The sequence below is a fragment of the Somniosus microcephalus genome, chromosome 4 (assembly GCF_052327205.1).
Source record: "Somniosus microcephalus isolate GS21.2 chromosome 4, FLI_Smic_1.0, whole genome shotgun sequence".
NCBI lineage: Eukaryota > Metazoa > Chordata > Chondrichthyes > Squaliformes > Somniosidae > Somniosus > Somniosus microcephalus.
In genome coordinates this window covers 8,168,076-8,191,678 of record NC_140990.1, presented here as the reverse complement: position 1 = coordinate 8,191,678, position 23,603 = coordinate 8,168,076, and the positions used below count along the sequence as shown (strand labels likewise).

Sequence of the window (23,603 nt, the reverse complement as noted above, 5' to 3'; positions counted from 1 at the left end):
CCATCAAACACTCCCAGGGCAGGTACAGCACGGGTTAGATACAGAGTGTCAGCCGTGCCTCAGGCAGCAGCTGAGTCAGAAGGTTGTGGGTTGAAGTCCCACTCCAGAGACTCGAGTCTAAAACTCTGTGCTGCCCCTCCAGTGCAGTGCTGAGGGAGTAAAGCCCAGTGCAGAGTAAAGTTCTCTCTGCACTGCTCCACTAACAGGCCTAAGCCCCAAACTCAGAAGAGCGCCCTCTGCTGCATTCCACTTGTCTCAGCAGCGGGAGAAGCAGGCGGCGGAAGTCCCGCCCCTCGGACACCCCGATTGGTTGGAGGACCCGCCGCCACCTCAGTCCTCCAAGCTCCGCCCGCTCTCTCCCTATTGGTCGGAGCTCCCGTCAGTCACCGCTGTGAAGTTGTTGACGTGGCCCAGTCCGGCTCCCTGCAGAAGACAAGGGGCTGCGGCCGCTGAATCCACTCCGCTCGGCGCCGGGCGGGCGCTGGGACGTTGCGGTTTGTATTTTCTTTTATTTATCTCCCCGCCCGCGCTTCTCTCCGCTATATATAAAAAACCCTGATAAAACTCACTTTCCGCCGGTGATCCGGACTCTCGCGGTTGCTCGGGCCTTCCCCAGAATGCGAGGCCCTGCGCAGGCGCGGTAGCGGCTCAACATTCGGGAGCGGGGCCCGGCGGCGCACGCGGAGTAGGGGGAGGGGGCGGTGCCTGTTCAGAGGGGGAGGATGATTGACAGGGGCCCAGGGTGTGTGCTGAGCATGCGCGGTGCTGGCCGGGCGCCTGTGGAGCAGGAGAGGGCGGGGCCATGGGGCGCATGCGCGGGGCCAGCTGCAACTTTAGAGTCACAAAGGGACCGAGTGTCTTCAAATCTCTCCCCTCCTCTTCTAATTTCCGGTAAAACCAGTTTATAAAAGTCATCACTGAAAGTGCATAGAAGATAGGACCCGGGCCCAGGGCCTGATTGACGGGAGCTTCCGACCAATAGGGAGCGAGCGGGGCTGGAGGAGCGAGCCGGCGGCGGGTCCTCCAACCAATCGGGGAGCCCGAGGGGCGGGAGTTGCGCCGGCTGATTGGTACAGAGGAGGCTGACGGGAGATTTAATTTAAATTAATTTAATTTCCCGCCTGCTCCAACCGCCCACCCTGCAACGTCATGACGTCGCCGGCGTGCACTGACTGACTCTGAGCTCTCCACCAATGAGCGAGGGGAGGCGGAGCCTGGATGACTGACCGCGTGGCTTTGGTCCTCCAACCAATCGCGGCGAAGGAGGAGGCGGGACCTGGGGTTGGCCCGCCGCCATTTTGTAAAGCGGCCTGGTCAGAATCTGTGATCCTGGGATAGTTTATTTTTTATGTTCCTTTTACAGCTCAAACCAATTTTATTTTACAGAAGATACTTGTTTTAAACATAAAAGATAGGAGTAGGAGTCGGCCCTTCGAGCCTGCTCCGCCATTCAATGCGATCATGGCTGATCGTAAAAAAAGCAGTTTGTTTTTAAATTGATGAAACAGAAACAAGAAACGCTGTGGAGCAAATGTGAGTAAAAATATTTTTTCTCCCTGAATTAATTTTTTTAATATTAATTTTCTGCGTTTTTAATTATTAATTTCAAGCACTTTATTAAGAGAAATATGGGAGTGGTGGGGGTTCTCTTAAAGGGACAGGCGCTCTCTTCTGTGAGATTTTCATCGTGGATGACCGATTTTAAAGGGACAGCATCTCCCTTTTTATAATAATGTATATTTAAGAGACTGACATTTAAATGAGAGCAAATCCCCTGCTCCCGTGAGTGCTTGGCGAGAAATCAGGTGCTGTTTGCACTCGCCCCCTCCCAATTCTCTGCCAAGGGAATCGTCGCTAAGCAAAAGGAAAAATATCTGTCATATTGGGCAGAAACAACAAAAACCCAAAGCAAACTCAATTGCTACTTGGCCCTAAACAGACAATACAACATGGCTGATTACCTGACTATGGTAAAGGATAGCAAACTGAGAAAAACCTTGACAATGTACAGACTTAGTGAACATAGCCTGGCGATCGAAAAAGGTAGACACAGGCAGACCCGGCTACCAAGAGAGGACAGGATATGCTCTCACTGCAGTCAGGGAGTGGTGGAGACAGAGATGCACTTCCTCACAGCTTGTAGAAAATATCAGGGCATAAGGGTGAATTTCTACCCAAAATTCACAAAAATATGCCCGGAATTCAGAAATTTGAATGACGACCAAAAACTCCCATACCTACTAGGGGAAGAAAGAAATTGTGTAACCTTAGCGGCAAACTATGTTACAGCTTGCCATAAACAGAGGGACAACCACTAAATATAAGAAAAGAGTATATACAAATTATTGTATGAATGTATATTTATACACTCAGGGATATATCTGTTTATACACTGTATGGATAGATCTGTATTTTTGTGTACAACCATGAATGTTTTTCGATGCTTTGGCAACATAAGAAGTACCTTGTCATGCCACATGCCAATAAAGCGATTTGAATTGAATTGAATTGACAGAAAGCAGAGAGTAGTGGTGAACAGTTGCTTTTCAGACTGGAGGGAGGTAAACAGTGATGTTCCCCAGGGGTCGGTATTAGGATCAATGCTCCCTCTTTTTTTTTGAGGTGCGTGGCCCCTTTAACGGGCTGCACGGCCCATTCAAATTTCCACGCATGCGCGTTTATTCCATTTATAGGGCGGTGAGCCGGCTGCGCGGGACCTCCAGACCGCTGCGTGGCCACGCAACTTAACGTGAACATTGATTCGGACCACTGCCTTTTTTGATATATATCAATGACCTGGACTTGGGGATCCAGGGCAAAATTTCAAAATTTACAGACGACACGAAACTCAGAAATGTAGCAAACAATGAGGATAGTAACAGACTTCAGGAGGATGTAGCCAGACTGGTGAAATGGGCAGAAACGTGGCAGATTAAATTTAATGTAGAGAAGTGTGAAGTGATTCATTTTGGTAGGAAGAATGAGGAGAGGCAATATAAACTAAATGGTCCAGTTTTAAAGAGGGTGCAGGAACAGAGAGACCTCGGGGTGTATGTACACAAATCTTAGAAGGTGGCAGGACAAGTTGAGAAGCCTGTTTAAAAAAGGCATACAGGATCCTTGACTTTAATAATAGAGGAATAGAGTACAAAAGCAAGCAGGTTATGCTAAGCACTGGCTAGGCTTCCGCTGGGCACCACACTTTAGGAAGGATGTCAAGGCCTTAGAGAGGGTGCAGAAGAAATTTACGAGAATGGGACCAGGGATGAGGGACTTGAGTTACGTGGAGAGACGGGAGAAGCTGGGCTTGTTCTCCTTAAGCAAAGAAGATTAAGAGGAGATTTGATAGAGTTGTTCAAAATCAGGATGGATTTTGAGAGAGTAAATAAGGAGAAACCGTTTCCAATGGCTGAAGGGACAGAAACCAGATTTAAGGCGATTGGCAAAAGAACCGGAGGTGACATGAGGAAACAGATTTTTACACCAAGTTGTTGTGATCTGGAATGCGCTGCCTGAAAGGGCGGTGGAAGCAAATTCGATATTATAATTCAAAAGAGATTGAGGTAAATACTTGAAGGGAAAACATTTACAGGGCTTTGGGGAAAGAGCAGGGGGAGTGGGATTAATTGGATCGCTCTTTCAAAGAGCCAGCACAGGCACGATGGGCCGAATGGCCTCCTTCTGTGCTGTATCATTCTATGATGCTATTCTACACAGACACACACACATACAGTCAGACAGACACACAGACACAGATACTCACTAAAATACAGTCAGACACACACTCACATTTTTTCTGCATGAACTTTTATTATTAATTTCAAAGAGTTTAAGAAAAAGGTGGGAGTGGTGGGCAGCGGGCTCTTAAAGGGACAGGGACTCTTCTTTTCAAAGTGGTATTCATTAAAGGGTCCGAGTCCCTCCTTGCCTGTGGAGGACCAATTTTAAAAGGACAGCGTCTCGAAATCGGGTGCTGTCTGCGTGTGAACCACCTCCTCCCAATTTCCTGCCAAGCGATCCCTGCGAGCACCACTCCACTCTAGGAGTGGCTCCTAGAATCATACAGCACAGAAGGAGGCCATTCAGCCCATCGTGCCTGTGCCGGCTCTTTGAAAGAGCTCTCCATTTAGTCCCACTCCCCTGCTCTTTCCCCATAGCCCTGAAAATGTTTCCCCATCAAGTATTTATCCAATTCCCCAGTGAACGTTATTATTGACTCTGCTTCCACCGCCCTTTCAGGCAGCGCATTCCAGATCACAACAACTCGCTGCGTCAATAAAATTCTCCTCACCTCGCCTCTGGTTCTTTTGTCAATGACCTTATCACAGAATCACAGAAACCCCACAGTGCAGATAGAGGCCATTTCGGCCCATCGAGCCTGCACCGACACATATCCCACCCGATCCCCGTAACCCCACGTATTTAATCCCCCTAACACTAAGGGTCAATTTATCATAGCCAATCAACCTAAACCCGCACATCTTTGGACTGTGGGAGGAAACCGGAGCACCCGGAGAAAACCCACGCAAACACGGGGAGAATGTCTGTGTGGAGTTTGCACAGTCACCCGAGGCCGGATTCGAACCCGGGTCCCTGGCGCTGTGAGGCAACAGTGCTAACCACTATGCCACCGTGCCGCCCTTATATCTGTGTCCTCTGGTTACCGACCCTCCTGCCACTGGAAACAGTTCTCCTTATAAGCTACAGCTATACAAAGCCCTGGTTAGACCCCAGAGAGTGACAGAGTCATAACGGCACAGAAGGAGGCCATTCGGCCCATCGAGTCCGTGCCGGCTCTCTGTAGAGCAATCTAGTCAGTCCCACTCCCCCGCTCTATCCCCGTAGCCCTGCAAGTTTATTTCCCTCAAGTGCCTATCCAGTCTCCCCTTGAAAACATTGAGTGTCTCCGCTTCCACCACTTCCGTCGGCAGCGAGTTCCAGGTCCTCACCACTCGCTGCGTAAAAAAGCTTTTCCTCACATCCCCCCCTGTATCTCTTGCCCAAAACATTAATTCTGTGTCCCCTATTCCTTGTACCATCAACTAGTGGGAACAGCCTTTCCCCGTCTAGCCTATCCAAACCCGTCATAATCTTGTACATCTCTATCAAATCACCCCTAAACTTCCTTTGCTCTAATGAAAACAAATCCAGCTTCTCCAACCTGTCCTTGTAGCTAAGATCCCCCATCCCCGGAACCATTCTGGTAAATCTCCTCTGCACCCTCTCAAGGGCCTTCACATCCTTCCTAAAGTGTGGTGACCAGAACTGGACGCAATACTCCAGTTGTGGCCTAACCAGCGCTTTATAAAGGTTCAGCATAACTTCTCTACTTTTGTACTCAATACCTCTATTTATGAAGCCCAAGATCCCATATGCTTTGTTAACCACTCTCTCAATATGTCCCGCCACCTTCAGGGACCTATGCACATTAACTCCCAGGAACTCCCTGGAGCACTGTGTACAGTTCTGGGCACCGCACCTCAGAAAGGATATACTGGCCTTGGAAGGAGTGCAGTGCAGATTGACCAGAATGTTACCTGGGCTCCAAGGGTTAGATTATGAGGAGAGATTACATAAACTAGGCTTGTGTTCCCTGGAATCTAGAAGGTTAATGAGTGATTGAGGATTTTAGGATTTTGAAAGGAATTGGCAGAGTAGATAGAGAGAAACTTTTTCCGCCGGTGGGGGAGTCGAGGACAAGGGGACATCACCTTAAAATCAGAGCCAGGCCATTCAGGAGAGAAGTTGGGAAACACTTCTTCACACAAAGGGTGGTAGAAGTGTGGAACCCTCTCCCACAGGAAGCAGTCGATGCCAGCTCAATTAATCATTTTAAGTCCGAGAGCCATAGATTTTAGCTAGACAAGGGAGCAAAGGGATATGGAGCCAAGGCAGGTGGGTGGAGTTAAGACACAGATCGGCCATGATCTCATTGAATGGCGGAACAGGCTGGAGGGGCTGAATGGCCTCCTCCTGTTCCCATGCTCCTATTTGCTCTATCAAAACCCTTCCTGTTTTGAACACCTCTATTAAATCTCCGCTGCACCTTCTCTGCTCCAAGGAGAACAATCCCAGCTTCTCCAGTCTCTCCACGTAACTGAAATCCTCTGTGTATTTGTCATGGGGCAGCAGGCTATAGCAAACAGCTTTCTTAAGAACATAAGAAATAGGAGCAGGAGCAGGCCATTCGGCCCTTCGAGCCTGCTCCGCCATTCAATAAGATCATGGCTGATCTTCTACCTCATCTCCACCTTCCCGCCCGATCCCCATATCCATTGATTCCCCATGAGTCCCAAAATCTATCGATCTCAGCCTTGATTATACTCAATGACTGAGCCTCCACAGCCCTCTGGGGCAGAGAATTCCAAAGATTCACCACCCTCTGAGTGAAGAAATTTCTCCTCATCTCAGTCCTAAATGGCCGACCCCTTATTCTGAGACTGTGACCCCTGGTTCTAGACTCCCCAGCCAGGGGAAACAGTCTCCCAGCATCTACCCTGTCGAGCTCTGTAAGAATTGTAGATGTTTCAATGACATCACCTCTCATTCTTAAAAATTCCTGGGAATATAGGCCTAGACTCCTCAATCTCTCCTCATAGGACAATCCCCCCATCCCAGGAATCAGTCTGGTGAACCTTTGTTGCACTCCCTCTAAGGCAAGTATATCCGTCCTTAGGTAAGGAGACCAAAACTGTACACAATACTCCAGGTGTGGTCTCACCAAGGCCCTATATAATTGCAGTAAGACTTTACTCTTATACTCCAATCCTTTTGTAATAAATCCTTTTGTAATAAAGACTAACATACTGTTGGATCCGTGGTTCAGTGGATATGCTGTTATTAAATAATCACACGGATGCTGTACATTAACAATAAACAGGTCTTTACTGGAGGAGGGTAGTCTCAAGACTGGGGGTACAGAGGCATGCGCAAAGCTTATATACAGGTGTGGTCACTGCCGGTACTACAGTATACAGGAGCTGTAAAAGTAGTTCTGATTTAAAGGCACATACACTACAATTCCTCCCCTTTTAGATTAGTAGTACCCCTAATATTCAAATAACAATTAACATTTCAACATGTACATTAACCAACAAAAGTCCATTTATAGATTCAGTCTTTGGGGCGGCTTCCTGACCCTTTCGGGATAGCGCCTTTCCGGAGGTTCTTGTTCTTGGTGCAGAGGCAATTCTGACCCCTTTTCATCGGGCAGTTCATCGGGTTCCACTGCTACTGGGTCTGAGGTAGATGCTACCGGTATGTCGGGTTCATCCCCAGGTACTCGAGACATGGGGTTGACGCGCTCCTGTGACGCTAAGATCTGATGGACGTGGTGTCTCACAATGTTCTCCCCGACATCCACTGTGTACATTAATGGCCCCTGCCTTGTACATATCATTCTGGGTTGCCATTTCTCTGTTCGATCGTCACGGGCCAAGACTGGTTGCCCTACATTGAAGCTCCTTGTCAGCTTCTCATTGATGTGCTGGAATTGTTTGTCCTCAACATTTCTTCGCACATTTGGTCTGAGCAAGTCCAGACGAGATCTCAACCTTCGGTTAAAGAACATCATGGCCGGGGTCTGGTTGGTAACTGCATGTGTCGCGTTTCGGTAGGCTAATAAGAAATTGTCCATCTTATGCTGTAGTGGAATTTCGTCGCACATGGCTTTATCGCCTTCTTAAAGGTTTGTACGAACCTCTCAGCCAATCCATTTGTGGCTGGATGATACGGGGCGGATGTGTAATGCCTTACCCCATTCCTTCTCATAAATTTTTGGAACTCGTCGGACACAAACTGTGGTCCACTATCAGAGCAAATCTGCTCTGGCAAACCGTTTCTGGCAAATATGGTCCGTAGGACTGCAATCGTTTTCTCTTCAGTGGTTGAAGACATTTGTATCACCTCAGGCCACTTTGAATGAGCATCCACTGCTATTAAGAACATTGAGTCCATGAATGGACCAGCGAAATCAATATGCACCCGCTGCCATGGAGAGGAGGGCCACTCCCATGGGTGTAGAGGGGCATGTGGTGGTGCATTTTGGACCTTCTGGCATCCTAAGCAGCTCTTAGTTAGGTCTTCGATTTGTTGATTGATTCCCGGCCACCACACATAAGCCCTAGCAAGGCTTTTCATTTTCACTCCCCCCAGATGACCTTCATGTAGCTCATTTAGCACTCTCTCCCTTAACTTGGGTGGAATCACCACTCTGGATCCACACATCACTGTCCCCTGGCATACTGACAGCTGTTCTCTTCTGGATGAGAATGCTGGCAACAGTGAGTCGCCATGAGTTGGCCATCCCCTCACCGTCAATTCATATACCCGAGACAGCGTCGGATCATTGCGGGTCTCCATCTCTATATCCGCGTTCGTTACTGGCAATCGTTCAATTATTGACGAATAAAATATCTCGATAGGGTCCACTGCTGGTGCTTCCTCCACAGTAGGCAGTGGCAGGCGCGATAGCCCATCAGCGTTCCCATGCTGTTTCGTGCCTTTATATTCTATTTCATATTGATTCGCTGTGCAGTCATCACTGGAACGCCCTTCTTAGGATTAAAGATGGAGACAAGTGGTTGGTGGTCAGTCAGCAAGGTGAACTTCTGCCCATGCAGATAGTCATAGAGTCATAGAGTTATACAGCACAGATAGAGGCCCTTTGGCCCATCGTGTCCGCGCCGGCCATCAAGCCCTGTCTAATCTAATCCCATATTCCAGCATTTGGTCCGTAGCCTTGTATGCTATGGCATTTCAAGTGCTGATCCAAATGCTTCTTAAATGTTGTGAGGGTTCCTGCCTCCACAACCCTTTCAGGCAGTGAGTTCCAGACTCCAACCACCCTCTGGGTGAAAAAGTTATTTCTCAAATCCCCTCTAAACCTCCCGCCCTTTACCTTGAATCTATGCCCCCTAGTTATTGACCCTTCTACTAAGGGAAAAAGCTCCTTAGTATCCATCCTATCTATGCCCCTCATAATTTTGTACACCTCAATCATGTCCCCCCTCAGCCTCCTCTGCTCCAAGGAAAACAAACCCAATCTGCCCAGTCTCTCTTCATAGCTGAAGCGCTCCAGCCCTGGTAACATCCTGGTGAATCTCCTCTGTACCCTCTCCAAAGCGATCACATCCTTCCTGTAGTGTGGCGACCAGAACTGCACACAGTATTCCAGCTGTGGCCTAACCAGTGTTTTATACAGCTCCATCATAACCTCCTTGCTCTTATATTCTATGCCTCGGCTAATGAAGGCAAGTATCCCATATGCCTTTTTTACCACCTTATCCACCTGTTCCGCCGCCTTCAGGGATCTGTGTACTTGCACACCCAGATCCCTCTGACCCACCGTCTTGCCTAGGGTCTTACCATTCATTGTGTATTCCCTTGCCTTGTTAGTCCCCCCAAAGTGCATCACCTCGCACTTTTCCGGGTTAAATTCCATTTGCCACTGTTCCGCCCATCTGACCAACCCATCTATATCGTCCTGCAGACTGAGACTACCCTCCTCGCTATTTACCACCCTACCAATTTTTGTATCATCCGCGAACTTACTGATCATACCTTTTACATTCATATCCAAGTCATTAATGTAGACCAGAAACAGCAAGGGACCCAGCACCGATCCCTGTGGTACCCCACTGGCCACAGGCTTCCAGTCACAAAAACAACCTTCGACCATCACCCTCTGCCTTCTGCCACTAAGCCTGTTTTGTATCCAATGTGCCAAGGCACCCTGGATTCCATGGGCTCTTACCTTCTTGACCAGTCTCCTGTGCGGGACTTTATCAAAGGCCTTACTGAAATCCATGTATACCACATCCACTGCGTTATCCTCATCCACACACCTAGTCACCCCCTCAAAAAATTCAATCAAATTAGTCAGACATGATCTTCCCTTGACAAAGCCATGTTGACTATCCCTGATTAAACCTTGCCTCTCCAAGTGGAGACTAATTTTGTCCCTCAGACTTTTTTCCAATAATTTTCCTACCACTGATGTTAGGCTCACTGGCCTGTAGTTCCCCGGTTTTTCCCTACTCCCCTTCTTGAATAATGGTACTACATTAGCGGTTCTCCAGTCCTCTGGCACATCCCCTGTGGCCAGAGAGGTTCTGAATATATGTGTTGGAGCCCCCGCAATCTCTTCCTTTGCCTCACACAGCAGCCTGGGATACATTTCGTCCGGGCCTGGGGATTTATCCATTTTTAGGCCTGCTAAAACCGCCAATACCTCCTCCCTCTCGATGTTAATATGTTCGAGCATATCACAGTCCCCCCGCCCTATTTCTATGTCTACATCGTCCTTCTCCATAGTGAAAACAGATGCAAAAAATTCATTTAGAACCCCTCCTACATCTTCCGGCTCCACACACAGATTGCCACTTTTGTCCCTAATGGGCCCTATTTTTTCCCTAGTTATCCTCTTGCCCTTAATATACTTATAAAACATCTTAGGGTTTTCCTTTATTTTGCTCGCCAGTGTTATTTCATGGCCCCTCCTTGATCTCCTAATTTCTTTTTTAAGTATCCCCCTGCACTTTTTGTACTCCTCTAGGGCTTCCTCCATCTTTAGCCTTTTGTATCTGCCAAAAGCCCTCCTTTTTTTCCTAATCCATTCTCGTATATCCCCTGACATCCAAGGTTCCCTGTGGTTTTTGGAACCACCCTTGACCTTTACGGGAACATGTTGCCATTGTATGATCTCAATCTCCCTTCTGAAAGCCTCCCATTGCTCCGATGTGGATTTTCCTACAAGTAGCTGATCCCAGTCCATTTTGGCCAGATCCTGCCTTATCCTATTAAAATCGGCCTTCCCCCAATTTAGAACCTTTATTTCCGGCCCATCCCTGTCCTTTTCCATGACCACCTTAAATCTCACCATATTATGGTCACTGTCACCAAAGTGCTCACCTACTAGCACTTCTTCCACTTGGCCGGCCACATTCCCTAGAATTAGGTCCAGTACCGCCCCCTCTCTTGTAGGACTTTCTGCATGCTGGCTCAAAAAGCTCTCCTGGATGCACTTTAAGAATTCTACACCCTCTGAGCCTTTCACACTCTGACTATCCCAGTTAATATTGGGGAAGTTGAAATCCCCCATTATTATTACCCTATTATTTGCACATTTCTCTGAGATTTGCCTACATATCTGTTCCTCTATCTCCCCCTGACTGTTTGGGGGCCTATAGTACACTCCCAGCAAAGTGCTTGCCCCCTTTTTGTTTTTAAGCTCCACCCATATGGCCTCATTAGAGGAACCTGCTAATATATCATCCCTCCTTATGGTAGTAATTGATTCCTTAATTAATATTGCGACACCCCCTCCTCTTATACCTCCCCCTCTGTCTCGCCTGAAGATTCTGTACCCCGGAATATTGAGCTGCCAGTCTTGCCCCTCCCTCAACCATGTCTCCGTGATAGCAACAATATCATACTCCCATGTGTTTATCAACACCCTCAGTTCATGTGGTTGAATTTTTTTACTCCCCATACTAGGCTGAGGGCCTCCCTGTCAATCTGGACGTAGTTGTGCTCGGCTGAGGTTCGTGACCGAGACGCAAAGGCTACTGGCCTCTCCAACCCATCAGGGAATTTGTGCGACAGCACCGCTCCAATACCATAGGGTGATGCATCACATGCCAAACGAATTGGTAGTGCTGGGTTGAAATGGGCCAACACCTCTTTTGATGTGATCAATTCTTTACACTTCTGGAAAGCTCGTCTACGTTCGTCACCCTACTTCCATGGTACCCCTGTTTGCAGTAGGGTGTTCAGTGGGTGTAATACCGTAGACAAATTTGGTAAGAACTTGTGGTAGTAGTTTACCAGCCCGAGGAATGACCTCAGTTGTGACACATTTTCCGGTGCTGGAGCCTTGACTACTGCCTCAATCTTGTCAGGGGACTTATGTAACCCCTCTTCATCGATGACGTGGCCACAATACGAGATCTGTTTCTGGAAAAACTCGCACTTGTGGCGATTAGCTCGTAGCCCATACTCCTTTAATCTGGTGAGCACCTTCTCCAAGTTGGCGAGGTGATCACCGTCATTTTCGCCCGTGACCAAGATGTCGTCCAAATAACCGTGGGTCCCTGGAAGCCCTTGCAGGACCTGATCCATCGCCCTTTGCCAGATAGCCGGAACCGAGGCTACTCCAAACACCAGCCGGTTGTATTGATAGAGACCTTTGAGTGTTGATCGTAAGGTATTGTTTCGAAGCTTCTTCTACCTCCATTTGCAAGTACGCCTGGGCTAGATCAATTTTGGTGAAGCGTTTACCTCCAGATAGCGAGGCGAAGATATCCTCAATTTGTGGAAGCGGATATTGTACCGTGTGAAGGACTGGGTTCACTGTCACCTTAAAATCCCCACAGATGCGGACCTTCTTTGGTTCCCCAGGCGTATTACTCAACGACCTCTTCATTACAGGAACAATGGGTGTAGCCCACTCACTCCAGTCCACTTTGGACAGTACTCCTGAACATTCCAACCCTTCCAGCTCTGCTTCAACAGCTGGTCTGATCGCATAAGGCACTGGTCTGGCCTTCAGAAACTTTGGGCTTGCATTTTCCTCTATTTTAATCATTGCTGTTATTCCTTTTAGTGTTCCTAGTCCCTCCTGGAACACTTCTTTTGCGTCAGTTAGCATTTTTGACAGTCGTCCAGGTGTGACGTCGTCATCCTTTTTGGCCTCAACCTTCAGTGCCTGTATGGAATGCCAATCTAATTGTATCTTCTGGATCCATTCACATCCTAGCAGTGGTGGTCCTCCATCTGGCAATACATATATATCCATTTTAGGTATTTCCTGGCCTTTATATGTCACTTTCACCCTTATTTTTCCTTTTGGGGTAGACTTTTTGCCCCGTATACGTCTTCAAGACAATCTCTGTAGCTTTCAAGGGTATGTGTGAAAATAGCTGCTTGTAGTCTCTTTGATTTATGATTGTTAGCGCTGACCTTGTGTCCAATTCCATTTTCACTTGGACTCCGTCTATCTTGAGTGTAACCTAGATAGTCTGGTGATCCTCCATTTCTGTTACCTTATGTAGTTTCAGACAACCCAGCTCGTTGATTCCGGAGTCTGTGTCACTTTTCTGTTCGTCTGAACCACTGTCCATCACCTGGTGTACCTTTTTGTACTTCTCCTGTGGAGATTTCTTACTGTTGGTTTTCTTCCCAGACCTGCAGACTCTTGCTATGTGTCCTGCTTTCCCACACTGTCTGCACACTTGGTCCTTGAACCAACAATCTTTCTGGTCACGTGTTGTTCTGCCGCAGCGATAGCACTTCCCTGTTCCATAGGACATTTCATTGGTGCCATATTCTTGCGGTCTCCGTTGTATCTCTGCAGCGCCCCTTGCGGCTGCTTCGTGTGATACTGCCATACTGAAAGCTTTGTCCAGCGTAAGGTCCTTTTCTGATAGAAGCCGTTTCTGGGTTCCTTCACTTTGTAGCCCACACACAAACTTGTCCCTTAACGTATCTGCTAGTCCCGCTCCAAACTGGCAGTGTTTCGATAGCTTGCACAGTTCCGTTAGGTACTCAGCATTGCTTTCGTCTTTGTGTTGGTTCCTTTTATGGAACGTAAATCGTTCTGCTATCAGCAGCGGTGTGGGGTTTAAGTGGTCCTGTAGGATTTCTACTATGCTTTCAAAATTCTTGTTTACCGGCTTCTCTGGGGTTATTAGATTTCGCAGTAACCCATAAGTTTTTGCACCCATGGAATTTAACAGAACCAGTGCTTTATTAGCATCTGGCACTTCATTCGCCCTGCAGTGCACCTCAATACGTTCTACATATGTCGCCCAATCTTCGACTTCATTGTCGAACGTAGAGATACTGCCACTCTTCGGCATCCTTGGGTGTGAGTTAACTGTCAAAAATGGCGCATCCCGCGCTTCCCCTTCTTCTCCGCTGGCACAAAATGGCGTCTCCCGCGCTTTCCTTCCTGCGCTCGTCCTTCTTCTCCGCTGCGGCTTTTAAAAATGGCGTCTCCCGCGCTCTTTCTTCTCCGCGGCTCAATGGCGCCTCCCGCGCTCCCCTTTCTTCACCCCGCGGACCCTGTTCAGCCCGTGAGCCCTGGCTGTGCTCTGCGTGTTCTTTTTATATTTTTCGACGCCGCTCAATCTAGAAACCGGCTGTTTCTCTACCCTCTCTCCGGTTTGTTTTCTTTTTCTCGACGCCGCTTGGTGTTCAACCCCCGGCTGCGCCCTGCACTCTTCACCCTCTGTCTTACCCCGTCGACGCTGCTCGGCTTTCTCTCCGCCGTCGGTCGGCTCCAGCCACCGCTGCTCGGGAAGGGTCTGCGCTGGACCTGTCGTCGGTCTCTTGCTGCTCGTCGTGGCCGGGGAACCAAGCCCGGCTCTCCACAGCCTCCGCTGCGAAGTTCAATCTCTGCCTGACTGCTGGGCGGTTGCTCGTGGTCGACGCCCGTGTTCCTGGCCTCGACTTTTCTTTATGTTGCAGGTAGATTCGAATCGACACTCGTCGCCACTGTTGGATCCGTGGTTCAGTGGATATGCTGTTATTAAATAATCACACGGATGCCATACATTAACAATAAACAGGTCTTTACTGGAGGAGGGTAGTCTCAAGACTGGGGGTACAGAGGCATGCGCAAAGCTTATATACAGGTGTGGTCACTGCCGGTACTACAGTATACAGGAGCTGTAAAAGTAGTTCTGACTTAAAGGCACATACACTACAGAAAGGCTTTGGGGAGTCAGGAGGTGAGACACTCGCCGCAGAATTCCCAGCCTCTGGCCTGCTCTTGTAGCCACAGTATTTATATGGCTGGCCCAGTTCAGTTTCTGATCAATGGTAACCCCCCAGGATGTTGCTAGTGGGGGATTCAGTGATGGTAATGCCATTGAATGTCATGGGGAGATGGTTAGAGTCTCGCTTGTTGGAGATGGTCATTGCCTGGCACTTGTGTGGTGCGAATGTTACTTGTCAGCCCAAGTCTGAATGTTGTCCAGGTCTTGCTGCATATGGACATGGACTGCGCAGTATCTGACGAGTCTCGAATGGTGCTGAACAGTGTGCAATCATCAGCGAACATCCCCACTTCTGACCTTATGATGGAGGGAAGGTCATTGATGAAACAGCTGAAGATGGTTGGGCCTAGGACACTGCCCTGAGGAACTCCTGCAGTGATGTCATGTGATTGAGATGAATGACCTCCAACAACCACAGCCAACTTCCTTTGTGCTAGGTATGATTCCAACCAATGGAGAGTTTTCCCCTTGATTCCCATTGACTTCAGTTTTGCGAGGGCTCCTTGATGCCACACTCAACCAAATGCTGCCTTGATGTCAAGGGCAGTCACTCTCACCTCACCTCTTGAGTTCAGCTCTTTTGTCCATGTTTGGACCAAGGCTGTAATGAGGTCAGGAGCTGAGTGGCCCTGGCGGAACCCAAACTGGGCGTCAGTTAGCAGGTTATTGCTGAGTAAGTGCCGCTTGATAGCACTGTCGACGACACCTTCCATCACTTTGCTGATGATTGAGAGTAGACTGATGGGACGGTAATTGGCTGGGTCGGATTTGTCCTGCTTTTTGTAGACAGGACATACTTGGGCAATTTTCCACATTGCCGGGTAGATGCCAGTGTTGTAGCTGTACTGGAACAGCTTGGCTAGGGGCGCAGCTAGTTCTGGAGCACAAGTCTTCAGTACTATTGCCGGAATGTTGTCAGGGCCCATAGCCTTTGCAGTATCCAGTGTCTTCAGCCGTTTCTTGACATCACGTGGAGTGAATTGAATGGGCTGAAGACTGGCATCTGTGATGCTGGGGACCTCAGGAGGAGGCCGAGATGGATCATCCACTCGGCACTTCTGGCTGAAGATAGTTGCAAATGCTTCAGCCTTGTCTTTTGCACTCACGTGCTGGGCTCCACCATCATTGAGGATGGGTATATTTTTGGAGCCTCCTCCTCCTGTTAACTGTTTAATTGTCCACCACCACTCACGACTGGATGTAGCAGGACTGCAGAGCTTTGATTTGATCCGATGGTTGTGAGATCGCTTAGCTCTGTCTATCGCATGTTGCTTCCGTTGTTTGGTATGCAAGTAGTCCTGTGTTGTAGCCTCACCAGGTTGACACCTCATTTTTCGGTATGCCTGGTGCTGTTCCCGGCATGCTCTCCTACACTCTTCGTTAAACCAGGGTTGATCTCCCGGCTTGATGGTAATGGTAGAGTGAGGGATATGCCGGGCCATGAGGTTACAGATTGTGGTTGAATACAATTCTGCTGCTGATGGCCCACAGCGCCTCATGGATGCCCAGTTTTGAGTTGCCAGATCTGTTCGAAATCTGTCCCATTTAGCACGGTGGTAGTGCCACACAACACGGTGGAGGGTATCCTCAACATGAAGACGGGACTTCGTCTCTACAAGGACTGTGCGGTGGTCACTTCCACCAATGCTGTCATGGACAGATGCATCTGCAACAGGTAGATTGGTGAGGACGAGATCAAATAGGTTTTTCCCTCTTGGTTCCCTCACCACCTGTCGCAGACCCAGTCTGGCAGCTATTTCCTTTAGGACTCGGCCAGCTCGGTCAGTTGTGGTGCTACCGAGCCACTCTTGGTGATGGACATTGAAGTTCCCCACCCAGAGGACATTTTGTGCCCTTGCTACTCTCAGTGCTTCTTCCAATTGGTGTTCAACATGAAGGAGTACTGATTCATCAGCTGAGGGAGGGCGGTAGGTGGTAATTAGTAATTGCCCAAGTTTGACTTGATGCCATGAGACCTCATGGGGTCCTGAGTCAATGTTGAGGATTCCCAGGGCTACTCCCTCCCGACTGTATACCACGGTGCCACCACCTCTGGTGGGTCTGTCCTGCCGGTGGGACAGGACATACCCAGGGATGGTGATGGTGGTGTCTGGGACATTGGTTGTAAGGTATGATTCGGTAATTTTGACTATGTCAGGCTGTTGCTTGACTAGTCTGTGGGACAGCTCTCCCAATTCTGGCACAAGCCCCCAGATGTTGGTAAGGAGGACTTTGCAGGGTCGACAGGGCTGGGTTTGCCGTTGTCATTTCCGGTTCCGAGGTCGATGCCGGGTGGTCCGTCCGGTTTTATTCTTATTGTTTTTCGTAGCGGTTGTTTACAACTGAGTGGCTTGCTGGGCAATTTCAGAGGGCGGGTTGTCTTATGAGGAAAGGTTGGACAGGCTAGGCTTGTATCCGCTGGAGTTTAGAAGAGTAAGAGGTGACTTGATTGAAACATATAAGATCCTGAGGGGTCTGGACAGGGTGGATGTGGAGAGGATGTTTCCTCTTGTGGGAGAATCTAGAACTAGGGGTCACTGTTTAAAAATAAGGGGTCGCCCATTTAAGACAGAGATGAGGAGAAATTTTTTCTCTCAGAGGGTCGTGAGTTTTTGGAACTCTCTTCCTCAGAGGGCCGTGGAAGCAGAGTCTTTGAATATTTTTAAGGCAGAGGTAGATAGATTCTTGGTAAGCAAGGGGGTGAAACGTTATCGGGGGTAGGTGGGAATGTGGAGTAATCAGATCAGCCATGATCTTATTGAATGGCGGAGCAGGCTCGAGTGGCCGACTCCTGCTGCTAATTCGTATGTGACCTATGCCCATTAACTCCCAGGTCCCTCTGTCCCTGCACACTGTTTAAAACTGTGCCATTAAGTGTATATTGCCTCTCCCTGTTCCTCCTGCCAAAATGCATCACCACACACTTCGATTGGGTCGATTGGGCTTATACTCGCTGGAGTTTAGAAGAATGAGAGGGGATCTCATTGAAACTTATAAAATTCTAACAGGACTAGACAGACTAGATGCAGGAAGGATGTTCCCGATGGTCGGGGAGTCCAGAACCAGGGGTCACAGTCTAAGGATAAGGGGTAAGCCATTTAGGACAGAGATGAGGAGGAATTACTTCACCCAGAGAGTGGTGAACCTGTGGAATTCTCTGCCACAGAGGGCGGTTGAGGCCAATTCATTAAATATATTCAGGAAAGAGTTGGATATATTTCTTAAGGCTAAAGGGATCAAGGGATATGGGGAGAAGACAGGGACAGGGTACTGAATTTGGATGATCAGCCATGATCTCATTGAATGGCGGAGCAGGCTCGAGGGGCCGAATGGCCTACTCCTGCTCCTATTTCTTATGTTCTTATAAGTGCAAGTCTATCTTGAACCCACAACCTTCTGACTCTGCTATCCACTGAGCCACAGCTGACTCCAGTCTTTTACACAGTTTCATCATAACTTCCTTGCTTTTGCACTCTACGCCTCTCCTAAAGCAGGGGAGTTATGATGAATTGTTAAACAGTTTTTTTTGCAGAGTGACCAAGGCTGTGTGTAGGAAACAATTGTGCATTTGAAAGCAGCTTGTATTGTGAAGCTTGTGCCCCTTTGCCAGGCCCGCTGCCTGCGGCCCCTCTCCCAGATTCCAGCCCCAGCTCTGTGCTGACTGAGCTGCTCTCACCTGGGGACAGCGCGTCACAATCGGCCCCAGCGCACCTGAGCGGGAGAGGAGGCCCCGCCCCCTAGCCGCGCCGCCATTGGTTGGAGGACCAGGCCGCCCAGTTCAGTCCTCCCACCTCAGCCCTCGTCCTATTGGTCAGAGCTCCCGTCAGTCACAGGCCCGGGTCGGGCCTCCACCCACCTGATTGGGCTTCTTCCTCTGATGACGTCACAATCGGGCCAAGCCTCAGCGCCGGAGAGGAAGGTCCCGCCCCCTAGCCACGCCACCATTGGTTGGAGGACCAGGCCACCCAGTTCAGTCCTCCCACCGCAGCCCTCTTCCTATTGGTCAGAGCTCCTGTCAGTCAGAGGCCCGGGCCGGCCTACATCCACCTGAATTGGCCTCTTCCGTTGATGACATCAGAATCGGGCCCCCGCCCACCATCGCCGGGGAGGGAGGGAAGGTCCCGCCCCCTAGCCACGCCGCCATTGGTTGGAGGACCAGGCCGCCCAGTTCAGCTCTCTTCCTATTGGTCAGCGCTCCCGTCAGTCAAAATCACATTGCTGCGGCTCAATCCGCTCCGTTCGGCGTCCGCGGAGGTCCCGCCCGCCCGACTCTCAGGTTTGGTTTTTCTCGTATTTTACTTTATAATCTCGCGTTCCGCTCCCTCACCTCACCTCACCTCGATTTAAAACGTCAACTCAAATTTCTCTCCACGGATGTTGCCTGACCTGCTGAGTTTTTCCAGCATTTTCTGTTATTATTTCGGATTTCCAACATTTGCAGTATTTTGCTATCGTTTCTTGACTTTACCCCGGCCGCTGATTCCGCCTCTTCCCCAGGCCCGGCCTTCCGTCTGCTCCCCGGAGGCCCCGCGCAGGCGCACTGGCAGTCTGGTTTTGTGGTGGGCCCGAATGAGCATGCGCGGCCCTGCCTCTCCACATTTAAAGGGACACCCACCCCCTCAACATTTAAAGGGACACCCACCCCCTCCACATTGAAAGGGACACCCACCCCCCTCTCGTGTGTTCTTCTGATTAAAGGGTCTGTGACAATTCCCCCCACCACCGCACTTTAGCAAGGATGCGAAAGACCTTGAGAGCCAGGTAGTGGCTCAGTTGAGAGCACCCTCGTCTCTCAGTCAGAAAGTTGTGGGTTGAAGGTCCCCACTCCAGGGACTCGAGCACATAAACCTAGGCTGACGCTCCGGGGCAGTGCCGAAGGAGCGCCGCCCTGTCGGAGGGGCGGTGCCCTGTCGGAAGGGCAGTACTGAGGGAGCGCCGCACTGTCAGAGGGGCAGTACTGAGGGAGCCCCGCACTGTCGGAGGGGCAGTACTGAGGGAGCCCCGCACTGTCGGAGGGGCAGTACTGAGGGAGCGCCGCACTGTTGGAGGGCAGTCTTTCGGAAGAGACGTTCAGGTGGACATAAAAGATCCCATTATTTCGAAGAAGGGCAGGAGAGTTATCCCCGGTGTCCTGGCCATTATTTATCATGCAAATTGGCTGCAGTGTTTCCCACATTACAACAGCGACTACACTTCAAAAACTAATTAATTGGCTGTAAAACCGTTGGTCGTGAAAGGCGCTGTATAAAGGCCAGTCTTTCATAAGAACATAAGAAATAGGAGCAGGAGTAGGCCATACGGCCCCTCGGGCCTGCTCCGCCATTCAATAGGATCATGGCTGATCTGAATCTGGACTCGCGTCCACTTCCCTGCCCTCTCCCCGTAACCCCTAATTCCCTTATCTGCTAGGAAACTGTCTATCTCCATTTTAAATTTATTTAATGTTGCAACTCTGGGGTAGCAAATTCCATAGATTTACTACCCTCTGAGTGAAGAAGTTTCTCCTCATCTCAGTTTTGAAAGGGCAGCCCCTTATTCTAAGATTATGCCCTCTAGTTCTAATCTCACCCATCAGTGGAAACATCCTCACCGCATCCACCCGATCAAGCCCCCTCACAATCTTATATGTTTCGATAAGATCGCCTCTCATTCTTCTGAACTCCAATGAGTAGAGGCCCAACCTACTCAACCTTTCCTCATATGTCAACCCCCTCATCCCTGGAATCAACCGAGTGAACCTTCTCTGAACCGCCTCGAGAGCAAGTATATCTTTTCTTAAATATGGAAAGCAAAACTGCACGCAGTATTCCAGGTGTGGCCTCACCAATACCCTGTATAACTGAAGCAAGACTTCCCTGCTTTTATACTCCATCCACCTTGCAATAACAGCCAAGATTCCATTGGCCTTCCTGATCACCTGCTGTACCTGCATACTAACTTTTTGTGTTTCATGCACCAGGACCCCCAGATCCCTTTGTACTGTAGCACTTTGCAGTTTCTCTCCCTTTAGATAATAACTTGCTCTTTGATTTTTTTCTGCCAAAGTACATAACCTCACACTTTCCAACATATATTGCATCTGCCAAATCTCTGCCCACTCACTTAGCCTGTCTATGTCCTTTTGCAGGTTTTTTATGTCCTCCTCACTCACTGCTTTCCCTCCCATCTTTGTATCGTCGGCAAATTTGGATATGTTGCACTCGGTCCCCTCCTCCAAATCGTTAATATAGATTGTAAAGAGTTGGGGTCCCAGCACTGACCCCTGCCGAACACCACTAGTTACTGATTGCCAACCCGAGAATGAACCGTTTATCCCAACTCTCTGTTTTCTGTTAGATAGCCAATCTTCCACCCATGCCAGTATATTACCCCCAATCCCGTGATTTTTTATCTTGTGCAGTAATCTTTTGTGTGGCACCTTGTCAAATGCCTTTTGGAAGTCTTTATTTTCTCTGCTGTATTTACATTAATTATTTATATAAACCTGTTTTACTGTCTCTTGCAAGGGGAGGAATTGCAGACGGCCAGCTTAACGCAAACTTCACACGACGATCTGACAGAGTCACTCGATTCATCAGGACCTGAATATCATCACCATATGGAAGCGGAAAGCAGCAATCAGAGTGCGGGCAAACTGCACATGTGTCTTGTGTGTGGACGTGGATTCAACCAAAGGTGCAGCCTGGGGAGGCACAAGTGTAACCAAAGCGAGGAGAATCTGTGCAAATGTCGGGAATGCGGCAAGGGATTCAGTTGCCTCTCCAAGCTGGAGACTCATCAACGCAGTCACTCTGTGAAATGGCCGTTCAGCTGCTCCGTGTGTGGGCAGGTGTTGCGTCTGTGTATAATAAGACACAGACTGCGGAGAACGGTACAACAGGTGTTTACTCAATGTGGCTCACACTGCAACTGACTGTACAGATTACTACTCAGTGCTATATACAGGTGTGGTCACTGCCGGTACTACAGTATACATGAGCTGTAAAAAGTAGTTCCCCCCTTAAAGGTATATACATTACAAACTAATTACAATTAACACTTTTAACATGCAACATTAGCTGAAAATAGTCTATTTATATATTCAGTTTTTGGGGAGGCTTCCTGATCCTTTCTGGATAGCGCCTTTCCCGAGTGTCTTGCTCTTGGTGCGGAGCGATTCTGGCCCCCTGTCGTCGGTTGGTTCATCAGCTTCCGATGCTACTGTTTCTGGGGTAGATGCGGCCTGTACGTCGGGTTCATCACCAGGTACGTATGGGCGAGGCATGGGGTTGACTTGTTCCTGTGACTCTAGGATCTGGTCAGCATGGCGTCTCACGATGCTCTCCCCAACGTCCACTGTGTACATTAGTGGGCCCTGCCATGTGCATATCGTTCCTGCCTGCCATTTTTCTGTTCGGTAGTCGCGGGCCAAGACTGGTTGCCCTACATTGAAGCTCCTTGTTGGCTTCTCATGGATGTGCTGGAATTGCTTACTCTCAACATCTCTTCGTACATTTGGTCTGAGCAAATCCAGGCGAGATCTTAACCTTTGGTTAAAGAACATCATGGCTGGGGCCTGGTTGGTGACTGCATGTGTCGCATTCCGGTAGGCGAACAGGAAATTGTCCACCTTGTGCTGCAGTGGAATGTTGTCATTGTACATAGCCTTTATTGCCTTCTTAATGGTTTGTACGAACCTCTCAGCCAATCCATTTGTGGCTGGATGATACGGGGCGGATGTGTAATGCCTTACCCCATTCTTTTTCAAGAACCTCCGGAACTCTTCGGACACAAACTGTGGTCCGTTGTCGGAGCAAATCTGTTCCAGCAAGCCATTCCTGGCAAAAATGGTCCGTAGGACTGCAATAGTTTTCTCCGTGGTGGTGGAGGACATTTTGATGACCTCAGGCCATTTCGAGTGCGCATCCACGGCTATTAAAAACATTGAGTCCATGAATGGACCAGCAAAATCAATATCCACCCGCTGCCATGGAGATGAGGGCCACTCCCATGGGTGTAGAGGGGCCTGTGGTGGTGCATTTTGGACTTTCTGGCATCCTGAGCAGCTTTTGGTCAGGTCCTCGATTTGTTTATCGATTCCCGGCCACCACACATAAGCCCTGGCTAGGCTTTTCATTTTTACCCCTCCCAGATGACCCTCATGAAGCTCATTGAGCACTCTATCCCTTAACTTGGGTGGAATTACCACTCGGGATCCACACATCAAGGTCCCCCCAGCACACTGACAGCTGTTCTCTCCTTGTCGAGAATGCTGGCAACAGTGAGTTGCCATGTGCTGGCCATCCCTTCACCGTCAAATCATATACCCGAGACAGCGTCGGGTCATTTCGGGTTTCCTTTTCGATACAAGCGTTAGTTACCGGTAGGTATTCAACTATAGTCGAATGGAATATTTCGACAGGATCCACTGCTGGTGCTTCATCCGCAGTAGGCAGTGGCAGGTGTGATAGCCCATCAGCATTTCCATGCTGTTTCGTGCCCTTATATTCAATCTCATAGTGGTGCACCCCCAGAAAAAGTGACCATCTTTGTAGTCGTTGCGCAGTCATCACCGGAACGCCCTTCTTCGGATTAAAAATGGAGACAAGAGGCTGGTGATCAGTCAGCAAGGTGAATTTCTGCCTGTGCAGATAGTGATTGAACTTTTTCACTCCCCACACCAGGCTGAGGGCCTCCCTGTCAATCTGGGCGTACTTACGCTCGGCTGAGGTTAGTGATCGTGATGCAAAGGCTATTGGCCTCTCTGAGCCGTCCGAGAATTTGTGCGACAGCACCGCTCCAATGCCGTAGGGTGACGCATCACATGCCAACCGAATTGGTAAT

The 23,603-nt window shown here is 49.2% G+C and overlaps 1 long non-coding RNA gene across 1 annotated transcript; it reads left to right on the top strand.

The window, feature by feature from the left end:
* Positions 1-402: 402 nt before the first annotated feature.
* Positions 403-23,044, top strand: LOC147118240 (uncharacterized). Its single transcript, XR_015077895.1, has 3 exons — positions 403-494; positions 1,387-1,533; positions 21,287-23,044. It is a non-coding gene; the product is annotated as an uncharacterized LOC147118240 (long non-coding RNA).
* The last annotated feature ends 559 nt before the right edge of the window (positions 23,045-23,603 follow it).